This window comes from Narcine bancroftii, chromosome 12 (genome assembly GCF_036971445.1).
Source record: "Narcine bancroftii isolate sNarBan1 chromosome 12, sNarBan1.hap1, whole genome shotgun sequence".
In the NCBI taxonomy this organism is placed as follows: domain Eukaryota; kingdom Metazoa; phylum Chordata; class Chondrichthyes; order Torpediniformes; family Narcinidae; genus Narcine; species Narcine bancroftii.
Genome location: NC_091480.1, coordinates 66,738,309 through 66,753,321, shown reverse-complemented (window position 1 = coordinate 66,753,321; position 15,013 = coordinate 66,738,309). Strand labels below are relative to the sequence as shown.

General features: G+C 46.1%; 1 protein-coding gene and 1 long non-coding RNA gene across 2 annotated transcripts in view; both read right to left on the bottom strand.

The window, feature by feature from the left end:
- The window catches only part of LOC138746980 (acid-sensing ion channel 1-like), a 656,759-nt gene that overhangs the window by 483,099 nt on the left and 158,647 nt on the right, over positions 1-15,013 (bottom strand). The gene's annotated exons all lie outside the window — the stretch shown is intronic.
- Positions 3,439-4,482, bottom strand: LOC138746979 (uncharacterized). The gene is made up of 2 exons (XR_011347219.1): positions 4,420-4,482; positions 3,439-3,809 (listed from the first exon to the last, which is right to left on the bottom strand). It is a non-coding gene; the product is annotated as an uncharacterized lncRNA (long non-coding RNA).

Genomic DNA, 15,013 nt, shown 5'->3' with positions numbered 1-15,013 from the left:
AGGGTCCTCGAGCTTAAGTCAACCCACATCACAATATAGATTTCTTACATTACTGCTTACATGTCTCTGGGAGCTATCGGGTAAAAGAAGTACGATTTTGGGAGAAAATGCTTTGTTGCGGGAAAAAGGTGGATACCGCACATTTGAGCATAAGAAAGAGCAAACCTCAGTCTCTATTTAAACCAGCAATTAAACCATTTCGCTTGAGACCAGACAGAAGTGATAATTAACTCCTCTCTCTTTCTGGGCAGGCTGCCAGATTCCTGTGGAGTCTCCCAGTAACTATTCCAAAAGCCACGCATGCTTCTTTTTGTTGAAAAGCAGGGTTGGGGGGGGGGGGGGGGTCGCTGATTTGTGTGCTCAGATGAATCTCAAATGCGTGCAGGGATCAAAGCACAGACCAGAGGTTGTAGACTGGAGGTTGTAGACTGGAGCCTCACTGCATATCTAAATCTGTTTTTTAAAAGTTGTGTGTAGTGTAAAGCAAGCTTCCCAGGACACAAAGCAGCGTCGGATCAAACACCTAAGCAGTGCTACACGCTTGAACATGAAGGATACCAGGCGTAAAATTTTAATGTTAATCCTCATGCAATGCATGCTTGAACTGCGACATTACACTGGGAGAAGAGTGGAGGGTCACGAACAGGAAAGTAAGTCCCAGCATTACACTGGATAAGATAGTTAAGAAGGCCTATGGGAGGCTGGATTTCATTAGTTGGGGGATTGAGTTCAGGAGCCGAGAAGTCATGTTGCAACTCTACAAATCTCTGGTGAGACCACACTTGGGGTATTGTGCGCAGTTCTGGTCACCTCGTTATAGGAAGGATGTGGAAGCTATGGAGAGGGTGTAGAGAAGATTTAGTAGGATGTTGCCTGGATTGGGAAATAAGTCTTAGTCTGAGAGGTATAGATAAGGTGGACAGCCAGCACCTGTTTCCCATGGCAGGATCAGCAAACACCAGAGGACATCTGTACAAAGTGAAGAGAGGGAGGTTTAGGGGAAACATCAAGGGTAAGTTTTTTACACATAGTGGGTGCTTGGAATGCCTTGCCAGGGGTGGAGGCTGAAACATTAGGGGCATTTAAGAGACCCTTAGACAGACGCATGGATGGAAGAAAAATAGAGTGTTACGGGGTAGGGAGGGTTTCGTACTTTTTTAAAGGAATATATGGGTCAGCACAACATTGAAGGCCGAAGGGCCTGTACTGTGTTGCAGAGTTCTATGATCACATCCAGACTCCTCCCCCCCAACCCCGCCCACTACTCCACTCTGGGACTAGCCCTGGTCAGGAACTGTAACTTTCTTTGTGACTCCCAACATTCTATGGATCTGCCAAAAAGACATGCAGCCCACTCTGCGTGCCACCTTTCACTGTCTACATGTGCTCAAATTGATCTCTAGAGGCCTCGAGATCAAAGGGGTCGGGGCCCTTGTGCTTGGTTGCACATTTCTCTTGTAAGTCTCTGTTAGTCCGAAGCTTCAGCACACTGTTACAGCTCCAGCAACCTGGGTTTGAATCCAACACTGTCTTTGGAGGGGTGGAGGAAATTATTTCTCTATCCTGACGGGTTAAGTGCGCCCAGTGAAAATGAGGCAAGGTGGTATCTGTTCCACCTTGATGGGCAATCCCATGGATGGCTAGCATAGCTATTACAGCGCTGGCAACTGGGGTTCAAATCCTACGCTGTCTGTAAGGAGTTTGTACGTTTCTCCCTGTGTCAGCGCGGGTTTTCCCCGGGGGGGGCTCCAGTTTCCTCACACCCTTCAAAAACCTATGGAGTTAGTAGGTTAATTGCCTGTATCTGTGCTGTAAAACTCCATGACTCTACAGCACCTCTCTCAAACTCAGATACTCCCTCAGGGCCTGACTGGGCATTAGCACAGTTGATGAAGCAGTTATCCCAACACTGTCACAGCACCAGTGATCTTGGTTCGAATCCCGTGCTGTCTGCAGAGAGTTTGAACATTCTCCCCGTGTCTGCGTGGTTTTTCCCCGGGGGCTCCGGTTTCCTCCCACCCTTAAAAACGTACCGGGGTGTAGGTTAATTTTGGTGCAATTGGACGGCACGGGTTTAAATGGCCGGAATCAGCTTCTACCATGCTGTAAATATAATTAAAGAAAACAATAAATGAAATATAAAATTAAATTAAATTAAAATGAAACCTACTTCACTGAAATTGGTGCTCATTTACTTTTCAATTTCAAAGGATTTCCTGGAGAACTGGCGTTAACCTTGCGCCGAACTCTCTTGCGGAGCACAGCAAGTCGCTATTTCCCTATTGCTTTTTTTCTGTGAGTAACCTTGTGATGGAACAGATCGAGAGGATTAAACAAAATTGGACGTACATTTTGTCTAGGATATCCCAGCAATGATGGCTCAGTCATGGTAACGTGGTTAGGTCCCCGTTGATGCCAACGTGTTGCCACTTCCAAAGCCTTAACATTGCCCAGGTCTGCACGGTGGACGTAGACTCTGCTTCTTTAACTGAGGAGGCACAAACCTTACCCAGGCACCAGAATGTTCAAGGCAAGTCATCTGATTGTACAAGAACAACCTGACGAAACAGCATTCTCTGGTCCTCGGTTCAAATCACGCAGACACACAACCAGGCATAACACACATAGAGACAAACAATACATATGCCGGACAAGTATTTCATCTATACAAACAAATAAATCAATAGACTTTGCTTCATGAATATGAGAGTCTCAGGTGGTCAGTGTGAGCAGTTCCTTTGGTCATTCACATTCTCACTGCCCATGGGAAGAAACTGTTCCTCAGCCTGGTGGTGCTGGCTCTGATCCTCCTGGATCTCTTCCCCAATGAAAGCAGCTGAAAGATGCTGTGCACAGGGTGGAAGGGGAGCTCAATGATTTTGAATGCCCTGTTCAGACAACGATCCCAGTAGATCATGACGATGGGGGGTGGGGGGTGGGGTTAGGGAGGGAAAATCCAAACTGACCTATTCTGTTGGGTTTGGTTTATATGACTGTTGGGGTCCATAAGGAGTATTTGTGAGGCAATTTCTTTGGTATCAAATTGACACGTGGTCAAAAGTCGAAGCCTGTAGAAACTGGGTGCAAGAAACATAATTTGAACACCAGTTCTCTTGAAACACTCCTCACCGCAACGGAACGGAAATTTCTTCATGCGGCACTGAATTGAAATGTTAAGTGCAAGTGAAACCTTCTTTGGAGAGAGAAACCGAATATAATCTCAAGCTCGTTGGCTGGGTAATGCATGTCAAAGGAGGCAGCCATTAAATTAGCGGTAAACAGAGAAACTGAGGTAAATGAACAAAGTGCAGACAGCCAGATCTCAAGGCAGATTAAAGCTCAGTGCCCTACAATTTTTAAATTAACTCCTTTAAGGGTATCATTACACTATTGTGTAGATGTCGATGAAATGACTTTTTAACTATCTGGAACAACATATGATGTGTGAACTTTTATTTACAGCTGCAATAAAATCCACGGAGAATGTCAATGTTGCAGTGGCTGAAGCCACGGATGGGTGATTTCCTCAGAGCCTCTCTCACTCCACTACATCATCAAAGGTAATTTTGCCAATTCATTCCGACTCATCACTCCCAAGCTGCCCTTTTCAGAACAGTACAGGGGAAGAGTGGTTTGCGCAGCCAGCTGGACAGATTACAAGCTGGTATCCAGGCCATACACAGCCCGTCAGCACGACGACCAGAACGAGCAGACAGCTGGCCATTGGAAACGACGAGACGCTGGAGGGACTCGACGGGTCGGGCAGCATCCGTGGGTGGAATCGGTCTGTCAAAGTTGCGGGACGGGACCTTTGAGTGAGATTAAAGTTGGAAGGGTTATGTCAAGGGAGCTGGGTGGGGGGAAGGAAAAGGAGTGGGTGTGGGAAGAAACTGGGATGGAGCTAAGAGAACATAGGGGATAGGACAAAAGGTGGGAGAGATGGAGAGAGAGGTGCAGCAGGAGACCACTGGCAGGAGTGGGGGAAAAGTTGGAGGGAACTGCAAGAACGGGAGTATCATACCATAGAACACTACAGCACAGAAACAGGCCCTTAGGCCCTTCTAGTCTGTGCCAACCTATTATTCTGCTTAGTCCCACTGACCTGCATCTGGGCCATGCCTCCCCCATCTATATGTACCTGTCCAAATTTTCCTTAAATGTCAAAATTGACCCCACATTTGACAGTTCAGCTGGCAGCTTGTTCTGCACTCCCACCACTCTGTGTGAAGAAGTTCCCCCTCATGTTCCTCCTAAACCTTACCCCTTTCACTCTTAACCCATGTCCTCTAGTTTGTATCTCACCTCCACTCAGTGGAAAAAGCTGACCTGCATTTATCCCCCTCTATCCCCTTCATAATTTTAAATAACTCTATCAAATCTCCCCTCATTCTTCTGCGCTCCAGAGAATAAAGTCTTAACCTGTTTAACCTTTCCCTGTAACTCAGTCCCTGAAGTCCTGGCAACATCACAGTAAATCTTCTCTGCACTCTTTCCATCTAATTGATACCTTTCCTGTAGTTAGGTGACCATTGTGATGTCAGTCCTGGGCAATTGCTCAGCAAAAGGAGGTGTAAGGTGCTCCTTCCGTCCGATAGCCTACAGGTCCCCCTTGGGCAAGGTGCAGGACCTGTTTAGCCTCCCAGTCAGGGTCACGTGAAGCCGCGGATTGCAGATGGTTTTCACAAGCAGATTCAACAAATTGGAATTGATGTTTGTAAAACTAAAATCACTGGGCAGATGAATCTGCTGATCAATGGCCAGGGTTACCTGTCTAGTACAGACAATGCAACTGGAGAAGGCAATGGGAAACCACTTCAGTATTTTTCCCCTTGTATAATCATGAACTCGACATCGACTACAGTCTCACCTCCAAGACAGAGCCTTCACCGAAGGAGAACAGGGGAGGAAACAACTACAATTCGGAGGGTCAGAGATCATGGCGGATGGAGAGACATGATCACCCACGCCGAACGGCAAGGCACCTGAATGATGAATGAGGTGATCAATCTGCACACAATACTCCAAATTTAGCCTCACCTGTCTTGTACAACTTCAGCATAGCATCCCAGCTCCTGTATTCAATACATTGATTTATGAAGGCCAATGTGCCAAAAAACTCTCTTTACAACCCTATCCACCTATGACGCCACTTTCAGGGAATTATATATCTGTATTTCTAGATCCCTCTGTTCTACCGCACTCCTCAGTGCCCGACCATTTACCATGTGTATGCCCTTTCTTGGTTTGCCCTTCCAAAATACAACACCTCACACTTGTCTGCATTGCATCTGCCATTTTTCAGCCAATTTTTCCAGCTGGGCCAGATCCCTCTGCAAACTTAGAAAACCTTCCTCACTGTCCACAATGCCTCCAATCTTGGCATCGTCTGCATTTTCATCCAGATCATTCATATTGATGACAAACAACAGTGGACCCAGAACCAATAGTCAAATTAAAAGGACTCACCACACCCCAGAGATCACTTCGCTGAGCACCTTCGCTCTGTCCGCATCAATGACAGGGAATATCCCAGTGGCCAACCATTTCTATTCTGCATTCCACTCCCATGCTTGCATGTCTGTTCATGGCCTCATGCACTATCCCACCAAGACTACCCATAAATTGGAGGAGCAGTGTTTGATTTTCTATCTGAGCCCTCTCCAACCGGACGGCATTAATATCGACTTCCCTGGTTTCTGCTAGCCCACTCCCCGTTCTCCCTCCCTTCCTCATCCCTCTCTCTCCTTTCCTCCAGCTCTCTCTCCATTCACAGAGCCATCCCCTCTCCCCCTGTTTGCTGCTGTGCCCTTTTCTCCTATTACTTCCTGCTCTGTGGGACCGTGCTCCTCCCCCCGCCCCTCCCCCCCACCATTTTGCTTGGGTGCCTGCCCACATGTTCCCCACACCTCGATGAAGGGTCAAGCCCAAAACATCGGTTCTACATCGTTACCTTTGTTACGTAAAGGGGACACGGTTTGACCTGCTGAGTTTCTCCAGCGTCATGTTTTTACTTCAATCACCGTGTCTGCAGACTTTCATGTTTTACTCCTACCAACCTTCCTGAGGGAGGTCAAAGCACAGTGGATGGGATCAATGTCACGCTGTTTGCTTACAGCATGGCAAGGATTAAAGTGTGATGGCATATTGTCAAGAGCTAGTTTAGAGAACATAGAACACTCCAGCACAGTACAGGCCCTTTGACCCTCGATGTTGTGCCAACCTATATATTCCTTAAACAAAAAGTACGAAACCCTCCCTACCCCGTAACCCTCTATTTTTCTTCCATCAATTCTATTCAATTCTATGCCCAACTCCCCAGAAGATAAAGCACTCCACAATTGCAAATGTCAAGACCTGGCCAATGGTCAGGCCTGGTCACAAAAGCAGTAACATGTGTGCCCCAGAAGTGCCACATAGTGGACATCTCAAGCAAGAGAGTCTAACCACCTCCCCTTCGCATTCAATGGGATTATTTTTTAAACTTAAATTTAGACATACAGCATGGTAATAGGCTCTCGGCCCACGAGCTCGTGCTGTCAATTACACCCAATTGACCTGCCACGGCACTCAACAGCACAAGGGCAGCTTCTTCCCCACTGCCATCAAATTCCTGAATAATGAATGAACCACAGACACGGCCGTACTTTTCGTACACTATTATTTTTATTTTTTACATTAATGTTGTAAGATGGTTATAATAGGAAGGATTTTTCATCCCAAGGGTAGCTAGACATCCTGTAGGGTGAAAGACAAGACCTGTCAAAGGGCGAATGAACCCTCTTGTCGGGTCAACGACCATCTGGCAAACACGTGCCGTGAAGTGTTGAAAGGGCATCCCTTGCATCGAAGCTTCTGCAACAGAACTTCTCCCCGGCCGTCTTAGACCTCACCATGCCACTGGATCTGGGAGGGGATGTCGAGAGGGTGGGTCCAGACCTGTGCAACCCCCTCCTCACCTAAATCCATTCACGCACACACTGCTCCTTTCTGAGGAGTGGGGTATCCTCATATCAAACCGCACAAACTGACTGAAAGGAGCCATCATCATCCTAGGGGATGGATGGCCAGAAGAAGAAGGAGAAGGAGATAATATGAATGTTTGCCCTGTGATACTGCCAAAAACACTAAATTTCATGACTTGTTCATGACAATAAATTCTGATCCTGAACCTTCAGTACGTTTTGTAGTGTGGGTGGAATCTGGAGCACCCGGAGGAAACCCACACACACAAGGGGAGAGTGTACAAACTCCTTACAGACAGTGCGGGATTTGAATCCCAGTTGCTGACAGAGTTGCCCTAACTGCTACACTAACCGTACCACCCTCTATCACCAAGTTCCCCAACTTAAACAAGCTGGGGGACTCACTATTGGCCAGATACAAACTGAACCAGCCATATGAACATGGCTGCAAGACCAAGGCAGAGCTGGGCACCCTGTGGTAATTGATTCACCTCTTGAAACCACAAAAGCCTCCCTCCCAGCCAGGAGTGTGATGGAATGCTCTCCTATTGCCTGGATGAGTGTAGGTCCAACTCCAGAAGCTCAGCACCATCCAGGACAAAAGAAACAACTTATCTGACACCTGAAACTCTCATTCTCTCCACCATCAGCACACGGTGACTCCATTATGGACTGTCTACTAAATGAGCTGGCTCTAATGGTTGTCATAGTGGAAGGGTGGTCGTGGGGACGAGCTCCCACTGCAACACAAATGCCCTTCATGTTGGGCATCTCAAACAGCCTCTGGCAACCAAGTCCAACTCCTGGCCTCCACGTGTGGCATAGTTCTGATGCCCAGCGGAGCTGTTCTCACTGACAGGAGAAGGGGCAAAGGCGGGCCACTGGCGTCTTGAAACCAGTCACTCTGAGCAGATGAGGCTCGTTAACCACGAACAATAACTTATCTACGAGAGGGAAAACTCTGATTTCAAGCATATGCTATACTTTGGGAGTAAATCACGAGGATAAATCCAGAGTCAGAGTCCTGAAGGTGGCTGACTGCTGTACCCAGCCCTGGCACGGCAACTCCTGCAATGCTGCTGGCACCCAACTGTATAGATTAGCCTGGAGAGGGGGGGGGGGTCCGCACTGCATGGACAACAGATGGATCTCCATATCAACTCTTGCGCCCTGGAGATACTACCAGAGGCACAGTATCCATGCTCGATCACGACCAATGGAGACCACGTCAAATGTGCCACAGGCAAGAGACTAAAGCCCTCCAAAACTTTTAACCTCTCTTGGCATGGACAGGGAACACCACAGGTGCCCTTCCATGGATGGCACGGTTAGCGTAGCGATTACCACAACACAGTTACAGCGTCAGCGACGGGGTCCTGGGTTCGAATCCAGTGCTGTCTGTAAGGAGTTTGTATGTTCTCCCCAAGTCTGCGTGAATTTTCTCCGGGAGCTCCGGTTTCCTCCAACTGTTCAAAATGTACCAGGGGTTGTAGGTTAATTTGGGTGGCCTACGCCATCCTGACTCAGAATATATCTCCATTCCTTTTGTGTTGTTTGGTCAAAACCCTCACTGAGAATGTAGAAGCACCAAACTGCAGCCTGTGTGCAAAAGAGCAACAAACGGCCCACAATACTGTGAACAAGGGTCCAATCAAGCTGGGCGAATGAATCGGTTCAAGGTCATGTAATAATACATAAAAATGTAACACAGTAAACGTCCAAAGATCCAGATACAAGAAATCCAGACCACCCAAGAATCTGGACTTCTCAAAAACTCTCGGCTTTTGTGGGCGTGCGTGCGTAAGGGCCACCGATCCACAGCGGCAACAAGCGTCCGGGAGAAAGTCACAGAAATGCAAGAAAATTTTTTTCTTTTGTACTTTGTATTTTAGATGAAAAAAAATGTTTCATTAATTAACTGTCAAAATTAACCTATTTATTCTCCTTAACTTTAAATTGTAAAAGTACTGCCCAAAATTCCAGGAAAATCCAAAAATCTGGACTGACCCAATCCCTGAGCAGTCTGGATTTTTGGACTTCAACTCTTGTGTGCCGTAAGGCAAGCAAAGAAGTCGCCATGAGCATTGTCTGACGACCCTAATAATAGGAGACAGTGAAGCAAAAGTGAGTCCCTATAGAGAGACCGAGTGCCGTGGATTTGACTCCAGCCCTCCCACAACTTCTGCAGCCGCACAGACAGCTGTTCGATCCATCGGCCAGCCGAGTTCCAGATCCAAACCTCCAACATGACCAGGAACTCCCTTCAGCACCCGAGGCCCTTTGGGAACCCTTCTTGCTCTCAGCACCCTCTCAAATCCCAGTTCCGATACCTGGTTCCCACGAGCCAAACTCCAGCAGTCCGCAACCCGTGCAAGTCCCTTGGCCGCAAGTCACCAACTGCTCGCAGCCTGTGTGGGTCCTGTGGTGATATGTAATTACACCACTAGTTTACCAGGGGTCATCCCGGTGACCTTGTATATAAAGCAGTCCATGGCTACAGTCTAGCCTTCCAGGTTCGTCTTGCAGAGAGACAAGACCTCTTAGACTACATATTAGTTTATTAAAGCTGTCTTATACTTGCACTGCTGGTGTGGTTATTGTCAGTACAGGTCCTTCAGTCATTTGCTAGTCCACTGCCTTGGTCATCATCTTGTTGGTTGTCTCCCATGGTTCTCCTTCTCAATGGTGGGGGTGCGGGGAGGTGTTCTGTTTCTGGCACTGTCTGTTCATTGCCCTGCAGCCAGGAAGAGAAGACACTGAGGTCTACCGTGTAGAAGCAGCCAGGCCCACAAGTCTCCACCAGTCAGGTCACGGATTCCACATGTGAACGGCAGAGCCGAAAGAACAAAGAATAGGAATGTGGTGGACATGTGTGCATGGTTTTGGGGTGTGGGGGGAGGGTGGTTGAGTGCATTTTTTCTGGCTCGTGGACAAACTTGGAATGAGAAGAGTAAGATCGATTTGTGGTGGGAACCATTGAGACAGAACCTATGAATAAATATGAGCAGCAAGGGTGCAAATTAAAAAAAAACATATAACGACAAGATGTCACACTCTAGATGACTATCTGAACCTTGAGATCAGAGGCATATCCACAGTGGTCCGACTGGTATGGCTCAAAGACTGATGTGGGAGAAATGGGTTCTGATTCATAGAGACTGGAACGACTGCTAAGTTCAGAGCAGGCGAAACTGGCACAAAGACAAATTGGAAGGCTCTTTATCTGAATGCATGCGTCATGCAGAACAAGATTGATGAGTTAATGGCACAAATAGAAATAAATGGGTGCAATCTAACAGCCATTAGAGCAATGTGTGTGCAAAGTGATCAGGTTTGTGAATTAAATATTCCAGAATCCTAACGTTCCCAAGAGGCCGGCAAAAAAATAAAAGGAGGCGGGTAAAGGACAGGATAAAGGCAACAGTGATTAAGGACCTTCAATAGGAAAGCAGGGTCAGATCGACCAGAAGATGTAGGAGCAGAAATAGGCTATTCAGCCCATCAAGTCTGCCCCACCATTTAATCATGAGCTGATCTATTTCCCCACTCAGCCCCACAGTCCCATAATCTTTGATGCACTGGCTAATCAAGAACTGATCAATCTCTGCCCTAAACGCTCCCAATGACTCAGCCTCCACAACTGCCTGTGGCAACAAATTCAACAGATTCACCACCCTCTGGCTGAAAAAATGTAAGTCAAGTTTATTGTCATCTGATTGTACAAGTACAACCCGACGAAACAGCATTCTCCAGTCCTCGGGACAAAATATGCAGACACGCACCCAGACATAACACACATACAGACAAACAATACATACAGAGGACAAGTATTCATCTATACAATAAATAAATAAATAATTTTGCTTTGTCCATATGAGAGTACATATGAGTCTTGGATGGTGAGTGTGAGCAGTTCCTTTGGTCGTTCACATTCTCACTGCCCGTGGGAAGAAGCTGTTCCTCAGCCTGGTGGTGCTGGCTCTGATCCTCCTGGATCTCTTCCCCGATGGGAGCAGCTGAAAAATGCTGTGTGCGGGGTGGAAGGGGTCCTCAATGAATTTGTGCACCCTCTTCAGACAACGATCCCAGTAGATCATGTTGATGGGGGGGGCAGGGGAGACCCCAGTGATCCTCTCTGCCACCCTTATGGTCCTGTAGATTCTTCCATATCTGTGTTCTAAATGGATGCCCTTCAATCCTGAAGTTGTGCCCTCTTGTCCTAGACTCCACCGTAGGAAACAACCTTTCTACATCTACTCTGTCCACGCCTGTCAACGTTCAAAATGTTTCAATGAGAACCCACCGTATTCTCCTAAATTCCAACGAATACAGGCCAAGAGCTGACAAACACTCCTCGTGCGATAACCTTTTCATTTCCAGAATCATCCATGTGAACCTCCTCCAAACATTAGGAGTTTGCAAGAGATCAAAAACCATTGGTTGGTGTTTTATATCAGCCTTCAAACAGCAGAGATTACGTACGGCATTACATAAATCAGGGAATTAGAGAGGTTCATGGAGGACTTCCATCTTTATTTTGACTGGACAAATCGAATACTATGGAGGGCAAATTCATGGGTGGTTTTCTAAATCAGTATGTGGCAGAACGAACAAGGGAGCAGGCTGTTGTTGATCTAATACTGCATTGTGGAAAGAGTTCACTGGTCTGGTAATTAAGGGGCCCTGTGGGAACAGTGATCACATAATAACAGAATTTTATACAACGATCGAAATGTTTTGTTCAATCTGAAACGAGGCTCTAAAATCTGAATAAAGCAAACATGGTTGGGATGGGAAAGAACATGGAAAGGTTCATTAAAAAAATGAACATTGCCAACTTTTGAAGATTTAATGCACTGCTTACAAGTAATACATATCCCTTTAAGGCAAAATAAAGCAGGAAAAGTGGCCCAGCATGGCTCAAAGAGAATTAAAGATGGTATGAGTCAAAGGAAACAGCTTATAATATTGCCAAGAACAAGCAGCATGCCTGATGACTGGGAACATGTCAGAGATCAGCAAAAGAAATTGATAAGGGAAGTGAAACTCGAACGCAAGAATAGTCCTGGAAGAAAATATATAACAGACTGCAATCTTCTACAGATTTTTAAAAGGAAAAGGTTAGTTGAAGTTAATATGATTGGAACAGGAGAAATTACATAGGAGAGAAAGCAAGGAGGGAGAGACAAGTTGGCAGTTGGCTTGATCCTTGGAGCAATGACATTTGCTGAAATCTATTACACTCAAGAAATGGTAAGAGAGCACTTGGAAAAAGATTGAGTGGAGTCAACATGGATTCGTGAAAGGGAAATAATGTTCAACATATCTGTTAAGAGATTTTTGAAGTTAGAAAACAGAACATAAAACATTACAGCACAGTACAGGTCCTTCAGCCCACAATGTTGTTTTAACCCATCTCCCTACCCCATAACCCTCCATTTTTCTTCCATCCATGTGCCCGTCTAAGAGTCTCTTCAATGCCCCTAATGTTTCAGCCTCCACCACCATCCCTGGCAAGGCATTCCGGGCCCCCACAACACTGTGCAAAATAAAAACTTTACCCTTGATGTTTCCCCTACACATTCCACCCTTCACTTTGTACAGATATTCTCTGATGTTTGGTACTCTCACCCTGGTTGTCCACCCAATCTAAGCCTTGACTGTCCTATGTCGAGGAGACAATTGATGTGATGCGCTTGAACTTTGAGAAGGTCCCATGCTGGAGATTCAAGAATCTTTTATTGTCATGCAAAAAAATAGGTGTAATATTACACAAAACTGCCGCAAAGATTCACCATCAGCGCAAATTGCCTGGTGCTCCTTACATGTCAGAGAAAGAGAAGCAAAAGAAAGATTATCAACCAAAGTTAAAGCAAATGGATTTGTGGGTCGATGAAAAAGACACAGAAAGAGGAGAAATAAACTGGTTGCTTCTGTTTGAGGAGACTGGACACTGGAGTACGAAAGAGATTACTGCTGGGATCCCACGACTCAAGGCCGAGGTGCAGGCATTCACAGATGCCCCCATACACACTTCCTTGACAATATTTTGCCATGAGAAGGCCTGTGTGTGATGCTTGTTCATCAGCTCTCGTCAAACCTCCTGCCTCCCCTATCAATGTACAGGCAGCACTCCACAGTGGCTGGAAGAGCGCTGGCTGCACGGTGAGCCATACCACCAGCACTCTTGAGGTTGGAGCTGTGAAGAAAGGTGAAGCTATTTCGGTGGGGGGGGGTGCGGGGGGGGGGGGCTGAACTTAACCTCCTAAACATTCACTGCTCCTGAAGCAGGACAGTGGCACACAAGAAAACAACTGGCTCAGTTTCCAAACTACAGCTAATGAGTCTCACCATCTTCACAGAGGTTTTTTGTAAATTAAATGCTGATACTATTCAAATACTAACCTCACATGTGGCACCTTGTCAAAGGCCTTTTGAAAATCCAAATATACAACATCCACTGCATCTCCTTTGTCCAGCCTGCTTGTGGTTTCGTGAACAGACAGGGTTTGGCTTTTTATGAAAGCAATGACTTGTCAGGGAAGTGAATGGGTGATACAAAGGAAGCTGCATAGCTTGAAGGGCAAATAACCAAATGTAAAAGGCCTGTAAAAGAGCTGTGCTCCCATCAGCACAGACACAGATATTCATCAAGCACCCTTCCCAACATCCATTACTCTCAGCTGCCTTGAACGATGAAGTCTCGATGGCTTCCTTTATGTAACAAACTATTAACAGCAACAAATCAGGAGAGAGGCTCAGTGCAGAAAGAGAGTTCAGCGTAAGAGGCAACTGGAATTCTAATTTGTCTCTCTTTTTTAATGTAATAAATACTGACAGGAAGGCTTCCTGTTTAATCTCCAGATACTAGACTGAATGCTAAAGTACACTCAGCACCCCAACACCTCAGTGGAGATATAAAAGCAGAGGAGCCCATTGGCAGCAGAGATAATGCAATGCCTCGACAGTACAGCATTGGGTATGCATGTAGGGTCGTTTGCAAACTCCCAACTCGTGATATGGTACACCTACTGGGTGATTTGCTGTGCAGTTTAATATTAGATTCGGCAATCAAAAGACACATTTTTCTAACAAGATTAGTTAAAAAAAACATAACGAGGACTGTTGATTTGGTCAGAGATGCTGACTCGAGATATTAACACATGGAGTTAAAGCAGTCATCGAAGTTCCGCTGTAATCTTGACTGTGAGTGCTTTCGTTGTCGATTGTGCACATTTCGAGCATATTTATGATTGAGCTTTGCCGGATCTCCAGCACTAATTGTAGCTTCGGGTATTACCTTGAAGTAATATATACCCCAGGCTGTGGTGGGCAGTGAGAGAAGATCTTTGAATCCACTTTGGCCACAGGAGAGGTGCCGGAGGATTGGAGAATGGCAAATGCAGCCTCCTTGTTTAAAAAGGTAATAGGGAGAATCCTGGGAATTATAGACCAGTGAGTCTTACATCAGTGGTGTGCAAACTACTGGAGAGGATTCTTAAGGATAGGATCTATGAACATTTGGAGAAGTACAGTCTAGTCAAGGACAATCAGCATGGCTTTGAGAAGGGAAGGCCATGCCTCACAAGTCTAATTGAGTTTTTTGAGGTGGTAACAAAAGAAATTGATGAGGGTCGGGCAGTAGTTGTGGTCTTCATGGATTTTAGCAAGGCATTTGACAAGTTTCCCATGAGGGACTCATCCAGAAAGTCATGAGTCATGGGATCAATGGAAAATTGGGTGCATGGATACAAAATGGGCTTGCAGGAAGAAAGCAGAGAGTAGTAGTGGAAGGAAAGTATTCTGCCTGGAGGTCGGTGACTAGTGGAGTACTGCAGGGATCTGTTCTTTGTGATTTTTATAAATGACTTGGATGAAGAGGCGGAAGGATGGGTCAGTAAGTTTGCAGATGATACAAAAGTTGGAGGGGTTGTGGATGGAACTGAAGGTTGTCGAAGGCTACAAGAGGATATAGACAGGGAAGAGATAGACAGAAAAGTGGCGGATGGAATTAAATCCGGATAAGTGTGAGGTGATGAATTTTGGAAGGT